A 13184-nucleotide genomic window follows, 5' to 3' on the forward strand; every position below is an offset into this window, starting at 1 on the left:
TGAGTTGTGGGCAATCCTTGGTGTTCTTTGGCTTGGAAAAGCATCTTTCTGATTGTTGCCTTCATTTTCACATGGTGTTCTTTCTTTGTGCAGGTCTGTGTCCATGTTTCCTCTTTGAAAAAGTTTTTTTTTTTTTTTTAATGTTTATTTTTGAGAGAGACAGAGTGTGAAATGGGGGAGGGGCAGAGAGAGAGAGGGAGACACAGAATCCAAAGCAGGATCCAGGCTCTGAGCTGTCAGCACAGAGGCCCACGTGGGGCTCGAACTCAGTGAGATCATGACATGAGCCAAAGTCGGATGCTTAACCTACTGAGCCACCCAGGCGCCCCCATATTTTCTCTTTTTATGTGGACACTGGTTATATTGGATTAGAGCTAATTTGATTATGTTTTAAAAAATGCTTTCTCCAAATGAGGTCATGTTCTGAGGTACTAAAGGTGAGGGCTTCAACATAGAAATTTTAGAGGAACACAGTTCAACTCAAAACAAAGTCATTTATATTTTCTTAAACTGTCTGTTCATATGCTTTATCCATTTTTCCATGGAGTCTTTAAAAGTTGATTTGTAGGACGTTTCATATGTTAGAATAATCGGCCCTTTGTCAAGAATGATTAGAATTATCTTTTTAGTTGTTTTTCTTTTGAAGTTTTCTTATGAAGATTTTCCTGCACAGATAATGATCTTTTATGTAAGTAAATTTATCAGTTTCTTGTTTATGGTGCTTCTGAAAGTTTGTATTATATCCAGAAAAATCTTCCTCTCTTTACAGTTAAATTTTTTTCTTTTAAAAGGTCAACTTTGGGGGGCTCCAGGGGGGCTCAGTGGGTTGAGCATCCAGTTTTGGCCCAGGTCATGATCTCGTGGTTCATGAGTTCCAGCCCCACATCAGGCTCTGTGCTGACAACTCAGAGCCTGGAGCCTGCTTTGGATTCTGTGTCTTCCTTTCTCTCTGTGCCCCTACCCCACTCATACTCTCTCTCTCTCAAAAATAAACATTTAAAAAAAGTTAAAAAAAATGATAACTTTTAATTAAATGTTTGTGTTCAACTACAGCGTTTTTTAAAAGTTTTTATTTATTAATTTAAGTAATCTCTACATCCAATGTAGATGTATGTGGATACATATCCAATGTGGATGTATGTGGATGTATGTGGATACATCCAATCCCATAACCCCAAGATTAAGAGTCACACACCCCTTTGACTAAGCCAGCCAGGCACTCCCAACCATAGCATTTTTTAAAAAGTGAGATATAATTTACCTACAGTAAATTTCATCCTACTTAGTGGGCAGTTCTATGAATTTTGACAAATGAATATAGTTGTGTAATCACCACTACACTAAGGATACAGCACTTCTCCGATCACTCTCAAAATGTCTCTTGTGCCCTTTTATAGTCATATTTTCTCCTCCCTAGGCCTGGGCAACCCACTAATCAATGTTTTATCCTTATAGTTTTGCCTATTCCAGATTATCATATGATTGGAATCAAACAGTGTTTGAATTTGGCTTCCTTAAGTGTAGCAGAACGCATCTGAAAATTCATTCATGTTGTGTGTATCCATTTATTTATTTTTATCGATGGATAATAATCTATTAGATGGATGAGCCAGTTTATCCATTTGTCAGGTGAAGGAACTTTAGGGTTGTTTATAGTTTTGGGTGATTACAAATAATGCAGCTATACACATTCATGTGCAGGTTTTTGTGTGAATGAAGTTTTCATTTCACTTGAGTAAATAAATACCTAAGAGCAGGGGTGCTAGTTGTAGGGTAAAGTCTAGGTTTGGCTTTAAAAGACACTGCAAACTGTTTTCCACAGTGACCGGCCTACATCGCATTCCCACCGGGAATGTAAGACAGCCAGTTGCTCGGCATCCTTATCAGTCCTTGGCAGTCTGTTTTTTGTTTGTTTTTGCTTTTGTTTTAACTTTTGCTACTCTAATATAGGTACTAGTACTTCATAGTTTTTACTTACATTTTCCCCATGATTAATGACGTTGAGCATCTTTTCATGTGTTTATTTGCCATGCATGTATCATCTTTCATGAAGTGTCTACAAATTTGTGCTCATTTTAAACTGGGTTATTTTCTTACTGTTTTGAGAGCTTACGTATTTTGAAATTACACTGATTTCCTGCGTTAATATTTTAAGTTCTCTTCACCTTAATCTGGTACATTTATTATAAAATTTATTCCTTGGATAAAATAGTTACTGTGAATCTAGTTTTATTATATACTCTATATACACACACACAATGCCATGGAAGAGGCCTGTTGGAGCTGCTCTAAAAGCAGCTGCCATGTTGAGAGAGCATGGCCTGAAGGCACAGCAGGAGCTGGCCCCTGGTCACCGGGCTCCAGGGGTAAATCATAAACACGGACAACTGGCATCCAGAAGTGTCTTCTTCCCACAATTGTTCTGTGGTGTCACTCCAGTGCTCTCTATTGACAAAGCCTAACATTGTGCCAGCTGGTAATGGAAAAATATTTATGGTCCAGCTCCAGTGTCACAAAGTAGTGCAAAGACGGGTGGATTTGGAGCTGAGAGACAAGTAATAATGGATAGGCTTCTAAATATTTTTTAGGCCATTCCTTCTTTTCTATTTCTACGATGCACTGCCCTGTTCAAGACCTCCTTATCTCGTGCTCAATTGCTCTAAAACTTTTCTAATTGGTCTTCCTGGCTCTATTCTTATCTTCCTAAAATCCACATTCAACAAAGTTGACAGTGATTTATTTAAAAATCTGAAAAGGACCCTCTCCCTCTTAAAAACGCCAAGTCTCTCTCCCTAAATAAAACATATTATATGTTGCTTGTTCTCATCCCTTCCCACCACTCCCTGATGTGAACTTTTAGAGTAAAAATGATTATAGGTATACCTTGAAGATACTGGTTTAATTCCAACCACCTCAATAAAGTGAATATCACAATAAAGTGAGTTGCATGAATTTTGTGGTTTCCCAAAGCACATCAAAGTTATGTTTACACTATACTGAAGTCTGTTAAGGGTGCAATAGCATTATGTCTAAAATGTAGATACTTTAATTAAAAAATACTCTATTACTAAAAAAATGCTAACCATTATCTGAGCTTCGGCTAGTCCTAATCCTTTTGCTGGTGGAGGGTCTTGCCTCAATGTTGATGGCTGCTGACTGCTCAGGGCGGTGGTTGCTGAAGGCTGGGGTGGCTGTGGCAATTTCTTAAAATAAGACAACACTAAAGTTTGATGCATTGACTGACTGTTCCTTTCACGAATGACTTTTCTGTGGCATGTGATGCTGTTTGACATCAATTTACCCACAATAGAACTTTCATAATTGGAGTCAATCCTCTCAAACCCTGTCACTGCTTTATCAACTAAGTTTATGTAATATTCTAATAAATCCTTTGTTGCCATTTCAACAACCTTTACAGTATCTTCACCAGGAGGAGATTCCAGCCCAAGAAACCACTTTCTTTACTCATCCATAAGAAGCAACTCTTTAGGTGCCTGGGTGGCTCAGTCGGTTAAGCGTCCAACTTCAGCTCAGGTCATTATCTCACAGTCTGTGAGTTTAAGCCCCGCGTCGGGCTCTGTGCTGACAGCTCAGAGCCTGGAGCCTACTTCAGATTCTGTCTCCCTCTCTCTCTGCCCCTCCCCTGCTCATGCTCTGTCTCTGTCTCAAAAATAAATAAAAATAAATAATAAATAAAATAAAAAAAGAAGCAACTCCTCATCCCTTAAAGTTTTCTCATGAGATTGCAGCAATTCAGTCACACCTTTGGGCTCCCCTTCTAGTTCTCTTGCTGTTTCCACCACATCTGCAGTTACTTCCTCCACTGGTCTTGAACCCCTAAAAATCATCCATGAGGGTTAGAGTCAGCTTCTTCCAAACTTCTGTTCATGTTGATATTTTGACCTTTTCCCATAAATCATGAATGGTCTTAATGGTATCTAGAATGGTGAATCCTTTCCAGAAAGTTTTCAGTTTACTTTGCCCAGATCCATCAGAGGAATCACCATCTATAGCAGCTACAGCCTTACAAAATGTATTTCTTAAATTATAAGACTTAAAAGTTGAAATTACTCCTTGATCCATGAGCTGAAGGACTGATGTTGTGTTCACAGGCATGAAAACAACATTAATCTCATTTTACATCTCCATCAACTCTTGGGTGCTCTGTCAATGGGCAGACATATTTTGAAAGGAACCTTTTTTACTGAGCAGTATATCTCAAAAATGAAGCAGCAGAAAGTGAAATTAAGAAAACAATCCCATTTAGAACTGCATCCAAAATAATAAAATATCTAGGAATAAACTTAACCAAAGAAGTGAAAGACCTGTACTTTGAAAACTTAAATACTGATGAAAGAAATTCAAAATGATACAAAGAAATGAAGAGACATTCCATGCTTATGGATTGGAAGAACAAATGTTGTGGGCTTAAAATATTCAGTAAACCATGTTGTAACCAGATGTTTGGTCATCTAGGCTTTGTTTTCCCATTTATAGAGCACAAGCAGAGTAGATTTAACTGGATCCTTAAGGGCCCCAGGATTTTCGGAATCGCCAATGAACACTAGCTTAAACTTAAAGTCACCAGCTGCATTAGCCCCTAACAAGAGAGTCAGCCTGTCCGTTGAAGTTTTGAAGCCAGGCATTGACTTCTTTCTAGCAATGAAAGTCCTAGATCACATCTTCTTTCCATAGAAGGCTATTTCATCTGTATTGAAAATCTGTTGTTCACTGTCGCCACTTTTACTACTGACCTTAGTTAGCTAGATCTTCTGGATAATAGGCTGCAGCTTCTACATCAGCACTTCCTGCTTCATCTTGCGCTTTTATGTAGTGGAGATGCTTCTTTCCTTAACACTCATGAGCCAGCCTTTGTTAGCATAAGCTTTTCTTCTGCAGCTTCCTCATTTCTCTCAGCCTTCAGGGCACTAAAGGGAGTTAGGGTCTTGCTCTGGATAGGTTTTGACTTAAGAGAATGCTGTGGCTGGTTTGATCTTATACCAGATGACTAAAACTTTCTCCATCTCAAAATAAGGCTGTTTTGCTTTCTTATCATTTGTGCATTCACTAGAGTAGCACTTTCAATTTCCTTCAAGAACTTTTCCTTTGCATTCACACCTTGACTAACTGTTTGATGCAAGGACCTTGAACGAGAATATTATGAAAAATTACATGCCAACAAACTGGACAACCTAGAAGAAATGGATAAATTCCTAGAAACATATAACCTACCACAAATTAAGCAAGAAGAAATAGAAAATTTGAACACACTGATTATCAGCAATAAATTGAATCAATAATGAAAAAACCCCCAACAAACAAAAAGTCCAGAAGCAGACAGCTTCACAGGTAAATTCTACCAAACATTTAAAGAGTTAATGCCTATTCTCAAACTATTCCAAAAAACAGAAGAAGGAAAAGTTCCGAATTTACTCCATAAGGCCGGTATCATACTGATACCAAAACCAAAGACACCATAAAAAGAGAGAGAGAGAGAGAGAGAGAGAGAGAGAGAGAGAGAGAGAGAATTACAGGCAATATCTCTGATGAACATAGATGCAAAAATCCTCAAGAAAATACCAAGAAAGCGAATCCAACAATACATTAAAAAATCATTCACCACAATCAAGTGGGAGTTATCCTTGGGATGCAAGGGTATTTTTTGTTTTGCTTTGTTTTACAAGGGTGGTTTAATATTCACAAATCAATGAGTATGGGGGCACCTGGGTAGCTCAGTTGGTTAAATGCCCAGCTCTTAGTTCTAGCTCAGGTCATGATTTCAGGGCTTTGTGGGTTCGAGCCCCACTTGGGCTCTGTGCTGACAGTGCAGAGCCTGCTTGGGATTCTTGCTCTCCCTTCCTCTTTGCCCCTCCTCCACTTGCATGGTCTCTGTCTCTCTCAAATAAATATATAAACTAAAACAAACAAATCAATGAGTATGATGCATCACATCAATAAGAGAAAGGATAAAACCATGTGATTATTTCAATAGATGTGGAATAAGCATTTGACAAAGTACAACATCCATTCGTGATAAAAACCCACAACAAAGTTAGATCTAGAGGGAACATAACTCAACATAATAAAGTCCATATATGAAAAATCCATAGCAAACATCACACTCAATGGGGAAAAACTGAGAGGTTTTCCCCCTAAGTTCAGGAACAAGACAAGGATGTACACTCTCACAACTTTTATTCAACATAGTACTGGAATCCTAGCCACAGCAATCAGACAAGAAGAAGAAGTAAAAGACATTCAAATTGGTAGGGAAGAAGGAAAACTTTCACTATTTGCAGATGACATATTATATATAGAAAACCTCCACCCCAAAACTATTAGAACTGATAAATGAATTCAGTAAAGTTGCAGATACAAAATCAATGTGAAAAAATTTGTTGCATTCCTATACGCTAATAATGAAGCAGCAGAAAATGAAATTGAGAAAACAATTCCATTTAGAATTGCACCCAAAATAATAAAATAATCTAGGAATAAACTTAACCAAAGTGAAAAACCTGTACTCTGAAAACTATAAAACAATGATGAAAGAAATTCAAGATGATACAAAGAAATGAAAAGACATTCCATGCTTATGGATTGGAAGAATAAATATTGTTAAAATATCTATACTACCCAAAGCAATCTACATATTTAGTGCAATCCCTATCAAAATACCAACAGCATTTTTCACAGAACTAGAACAAACAATCCTAAAATTTGTATGGAACCAAAGAAGAACCCAAAAGGCTAAAGCAATCTTGAAAAAGAAAAACAAAACTGGAGGTATCACTACTCCAGACTTCAACTTATATTACAAAGCTGTAGTAATCAAAACAGTATGGTATTGGCTGGCATGAAAATATACACACATACATCAATGGAATAGAATAGAAAACCCAGAAATGAACCACAATTATATGGTCAATCAACCTTCGACAAAGGAGAAAAGACTACACAATGGGAACAAGGAGGCAGTATGGAGATTTCAGAGAAAGTGGATGCTAACTTGAGGATTAGTGGCATGTCACTCACAGATGATGGTTTAAGTGTGACCATTTTGACAGATTAAGGGGAGTTTAATGTGAGAAAAGAATTTGGGTCAAGAATGAACTCTTTAAACATTTAATTACCAGGAAGAAGAATGTGTTAGAAAGGAGACAAAATGCTGGGTAGGCGTCTGGGGTGACATGAGAAAAGGAGGTGGCAATGACCAAAGAAGAAAAACAATGAGATATTGTGAGATTTAGTGGTCAAGTGTCTAATGTTTCTGAGCCAAGATAAAGAGAAAAAATTGTTCATTTAATTTAGTGAAATGTCGGCACTGGCGATTTTTCAAGGGCTTTATAGAGTGATGGGGCAAACAAGATTGTAATGGGTTGAGAAGTGAATGAGACTTGAGCAATTGGAGGGAGCAAGCAAACTCCTCAAGACAGAACTTTGGTTCTGATGGTAAGGAGAGGATGGGGTGGGAGCTGGAAGGGGAGTGCTTCACTTGCATTTTAAGATAGGAAGTAATTGAGCATGTTCAAATGTTAATAGAATCACACTGAAGGGGAATAGTTGAATAGAAAAAAGAGAAAAGCCTTAATGCGTAGTGTGGCATTCCTGAGAAGTAGTAAGAAATAGAATTTAAGACAATAGGACTGCCACGGTTATGAGGAAAGATATCTTCTTAAATGGAGCACAAAGGAGTGGATGAGTTACATATGTGGATTTCTAAGCTGGAAGTGAGCTGAGCAGTTCCTCCTCCCATACAGTTCTCTTTGCCATCTCTCCCCACCGAAATAGGAAAAGACATCTACTAAGAATGAGGAAGTGGGGATTGAGGGTTTGCAAAAAAATTAAGTCTGAATAGGTAAAGAAAGTCTGAAGTTGGAGATACTGAATCTAGAGATACTAAGCCTAAATTTTTTGTGTGCTCCATCCAACACTCTGATACTGTCCCAAAGCAGTGGGGTCTAACAAAAGTATCATGTACATCTATCATTGTACTTACTTTTTATCTGGTTATGACTGTCTCTCTCCCCATAAACCCTGAACAAGTGCTACATTTTAATTGGCTTTGTATCTCTAGCTCCTGATTTAAGGCCTAATCCAATGTGGGCTCCCAGATATTTGTCAAATATAAAAATGAATAAAGCTTCTGCCTTTATTTGAAGTAAAACTTGAAGGAAATTTTCCCTAGCTGCTATGAGTACCTATTATTTATTTACCTAGAATATTCTAAGTGCTTTACATACATTAACTCCTTCAGGCTATAAAATAACCCACTGAGGTAGGCATTAGGATTACTTTCCATTTTTCAGATGAATAGGAACATAGAGATAAGTTTGCAAGGTCCCACAAAAATTCAGAGGCAGAGCCGGGATTTGAAGCCAGATTATCAAATGTGCCAAGGTCTGAATTTGTACCAAAGGCCTCTACAATAGCAGTAAAAAAACGATTAAAAACCAGGGATTATCAGACTTGTTTAGATTAAGATTGGGATTAGACAAAATTGAGGGAGTTCCTTGTGCTTGCTCCTAATTATTTCTAGCAACCAAAATTTGTGTAATTGCTATTCAGGCAGAAGAAAGCCTATGTAATTATTTTAATCAATGAGCAGCGCAACAACCAAAAAAGCATTTTAATAATTTTGTACTACAGATCGACTAAGATAGCAATCACTTACCTTTATGATTTGGATAGTTTCTTTGTAAAACACCTACTGATATGATGCAAAGTTATTTCAACAAAATACATGTTTAAAAACATTAATTGCATCAATAGTATTAGATAGTAGGTTGCCTCTGCTTCATAGTACGTAAAACTGTTATTTGAAAACCCCATGAAGATCCATTTCACTATCTTATGAGTGTCAGATATCCAGATCTGATATTGGGTATAACATCAAAAATGAAGAAAAGGAAATTTTAAAATGACCATTCATCTAGCAAGGGATGAAATATCTTTCCTTCTGATAGGAAGCATTCTAAACCTCTGGTGCAATGAGGCAAATTTTTAAATTCTAATCGAAGACTGATTTTTGGAAGTAGTCCCTACAATCATTTTATCAGGGAGGATGCATCATTATTACTGCAAACCTTTATTGAGTCCCCATAGAACTCATGACACTTTCATAGGGTTTACAGAGCTTTGTTTATATGCAGACCTCCCCCTTAAGAAACTTACAATCTAGTGGAAAGAAAGATGGAGAAATGCAGATGTGATAAGAGCAATGACTGATAGTCTATACAGACTGAAAAATTACCATAAATGTAAGGCACATAACTGCAAAATAAGTTGATGGAGATGGCAAGGGTAGTAGATGGTACTGGACATACTTGGCTTCCTGAAGAAGACAGAGATCTGGAAAATTCAAGATACAAAGAGTGGAGTTGAGAAAACCAGGATGCAAACAAGACACTTCCTACCTGCTGCCTCTCTGCAGCTGGGCAAAATTGCAAAATGAGGAATATGGGGATAGAGAGAACAGGAAAACAGACTTTTCAGTTCTCTTAGCACTTCTGAGCACTACTTGACTCAGACTGGAATGAAGTTACTAAATCTAAGTATCTTAACAGCTGTCCTAACCATTTTAAATAGGTTCAAAGTGGGGGGAAAGGAAGTAAAAACCAGTTCCAGTGCACCTGGGTGGCTCAGATTGTTGAGCGTCTCTGACTCTTGGTTTTGGTTCAGGTCATGATCTCGCCTTTCATGGGTTTGAGCCCCACGATGAGCTCCACACTGACAGTATGGAGCCTGCTTGGGATTCTCTCCCTTTCTCTCTGACCCTTTTTCACATTCTTTCTCAAAAAATAAACTTAGAAAAATAATAAAAACCAGTTTTTCTGCACCAGTTATATAGTCACAAAGGTGACTGCACTGGGAGCTACTTGATTTGAGGCAGAGTGTTAACTGTTTATGGAGGAGCACAGTGGCAAGTACAAAGGGAACTAGAGGTAGAAAATACCTACAATAGGTAAGTTTTGTGTTAATGTGTTGAACAGGGGATGACTTGTAAAAAACAAGAGAAGTGTGGTAATACAGCAAGTCAAAATAAGCCTATGTTGATTCCTTCCCAATCCCACAATTATGAGCCAAGATGGGGAGGGTTTTTTTGTTTTTGTTTTTTAAGAAAAATCCTCCTGAGTCCAAGAGTTGGATATTTAGCATTGATAGTACGTCAAAAGAGCGAAAAGGTAACTATGTACAAAGGGTGGGGGAAAGATGGCTCACAAGGCTCAGAAACAGAGGAATGGAATGGAGAAGACAGGATGTTGAATTACTTATCTGGAGGGCAGGGCAGGTAACTGGAGATTAACAGCATCACAAAAAGGGTAATACAGGTTTAAGCAGACTATTAGACATTTTTAACAGTTGTTTGGAGAAAAAATAGATGGGAAATCTCAGGTAAAGTTAGAGAGTAACAAAGAATCCATCAGCTACACAAAACAGAAGACATGGGTAGGGAAAGTAAGATTCATGCTTTGAAGAATAACAGAAAGAAAAACTAAAGTGGAAAATGTTGTAAAAAATGTCTTCATGAAGAATAAAACTGGAAGAATGGATAGTCTGGAAAAGCTAAATAACCTGGAATAAGGACCATATTTAGAACTGAAGAATAAAAAATTCACGGAGAGAAGGGAGAAACTGGGGTAAAAATACAAGCAATGATAAGGGACTAGTGCAGTCCTCTGGTGAGAGGCAGATCAGAAAGAATTTGTAGGGCAGTAATTTTCACATTCTGCTGCCCTTATTCACAAGTTAGCAGCTGTCAGTTTTATAAACAGTACAACTTAACATGGACATTCTGAACCAAAATTGTCACCTAAGGGGCCTGAATTTAAAGGGAGTATTAAAAATTAATGGAAATGCTAGGTTAGGTCTTAGGGAAAAAATACTAAATCTATCTTCTCTGTCATTGTTGATACTTGACACGATAGTCAGCCCACAGTTGCTTCTTGTCACACTGGAATACAGACTTGACAAATCTTATTTTCATCTTCCTTCAATTTAGGAATTTGGATTTTAAGGCTGTCAACGTGCACCTTAATTTTGCTTAAAGGCATCTAAACATAACTTTTTTACTGTACTTATATTAAAAAACATTTTACTAATGTGTTTTAAAAAAGGTTTGTAGGTAAACTTTTAAATTTTTTAAAGTATGGGTCTTTTATGTAAAAAAAAATTTCTTAATGTTTATTTATTCTTGAGAGACAGAGCACAAGTGGGGTAGGGGCAGAGACAGAGGGAGACAGAATCTGAAAGAGGCTCCAGGTTCTGAGCTGTCAGCACAGAGCCAGATGCAGGGTTCAAACCCACGACCTGAGCAGAAGTCACTCAACCGACTGAACCACCCAGGCACCCCTCTTTTATTGCTAAGTAATCTCTACACCCAATGTGGGGCCTGAACTCATGACCTCAAGATCAAGAGCTGTACTCCACCAACTGAACCAGTTAGGTGGCCCAATGTGCTTATTAAAAGGAAGTTTTCTCCTTTAAATGTTCAAAATATCAAGTTGGCTAGGTATGGATTTGCTAGTTTGGGAATACTGAAACAAACATCTGGGCAAATTTTTCTTTCCTAGTCAGTATTAAATTACTGGCTCATATTTAATGGATTTTGCCAATTAGTAAAATAATCAAGAAGAGGTACAAAAATGTACCAGATTCCCTGACCTTCAAAATAGTCAATTCAACCTTTATACTTATGATGTTAACTTTTATACTTAGGTGAATAATTCACCAAACCTCAAAAGTTACTTGTGACTGCCTTTGATTCAAGCTAGGTTGGCCTGTTTCTAGTTCACCTCCTTAATATCTACAATGGAAAATTGTTTTGAAAACTCAAAATAATTTCAAAATTCATACTCAAGCTTTTACAAGTGTTACCATTCCTCAAAAGTTAGATCATTCATTTATACTCTGAAATTCATGGACTCCTACAGATTCCCTAAAAAGCTGTTAGCTTCTGCATTTGGGAGTAAGCTGGTCCAGAGTTTTCATTTAATTCCAATAGGTGGTCCCAAACCAAACTTGCAATATATTAGGGGGATCACTTCCAAATTGTTCCAGGGTCTAAAGACTGATAGTCCTTTGTGGTAGGCAGAACTCTAAGGTGGCTCCCAAGATTCCCTGGTGCACATACTTTATAATCACCTTCCTTCAAGTGGGGCAGAATCTGTGAGTATGATGGATGTTACAGGTTGCGGCATAGAGCAAAAGGGAGATTACCCCGGATGAGCCTGACTTAATCAGGTGAACCCTCTAAAAGGGGGGTTAGGGCCTGCTCTGAAATCCGATTCTCCCGCAGACCTTGAAGTAGCAAGCTGCTGAGTTCTACAGCTGAAATGAAATGGATTCTGCCATATAAGCATGGAACAGGATCCCCAACCTTGAGGCTGTGGCTCTGGCTGACACTTTGCAGCCTCGTAAAGCCTTGAGCACAGGATCTAGCTAAGCTGTACCTGGGCTCTTGGCATGTGGAAACTGTGAAATAATAAATACATGTTGGTTGAAGCCAGAAATGTGTAATAATTTGTTATAGAGCAACAGAATATATATATCACTTCTCTTAAAATACAAAGCTTAATTTCTCCTTTTTCTTGAGGGAAATGAGGCAATGGAGAATGCAAATAGGGTGTTCCACAAATTACATTGATGTTACAATTAACCCCATCATTTTACAATGCAAGGATACCTTTAAAGAAACAGAAACCCTATGAAATGCAGTTACCAGGTAAGCCTAAACTAAAAGTTAAAAGGTCTTCCAGAGTATTTTTAATCATTAGTCAATAATTTTAGTTATACAAAATGTCTGGTTTTGGTTCAGAGTAATGTGGAAAGTACTAATTCCATCAGAACACAAAACAGAAAGGAAAAAATATCTTTAAAGATATATTTTAGACTAGGGCTACTCACACTTCTGTAATAGAATATTCTTATTTTATGAGATGGGCTCAATGCTCCAAAAGGCAGTTTAAGATGTGAAAAGTCAAGAACATTAGGGCTTAGTCCATTAGTCCATTTTTTCCCCTCACCATAAATAATGCTGTATGTTAAAAAGGAATCAGTTTCTTTATCAGTAGAGAATAAAACAAAGAGTTGTGTTTACTTTTTTTTAATGTTTATTTATTTTTGAGAGCGCAAGCAGGGGAGAGGCAGAGAGAAAGGGGGACAGAGGAGCTAAAGCAGGCTCT

The sequence above is a fragment of the Lynx rufus genome, unplaced genomic scaffold (assembly GCF_022079265.1).
Source record: "Lynx rufus isolate CCGP_SWC_20201006 ecotype Redwood Valley unplaced genomic scaffold, mLynRuf1.p SCAF_5, whole genome shotgun sequence".
Classification (NCBI taxonomy): Eukaryota; Metazoa; Chordata; class Mammalia; order Carnivora; family Felidae; genus Lynx; species Lynx rufus.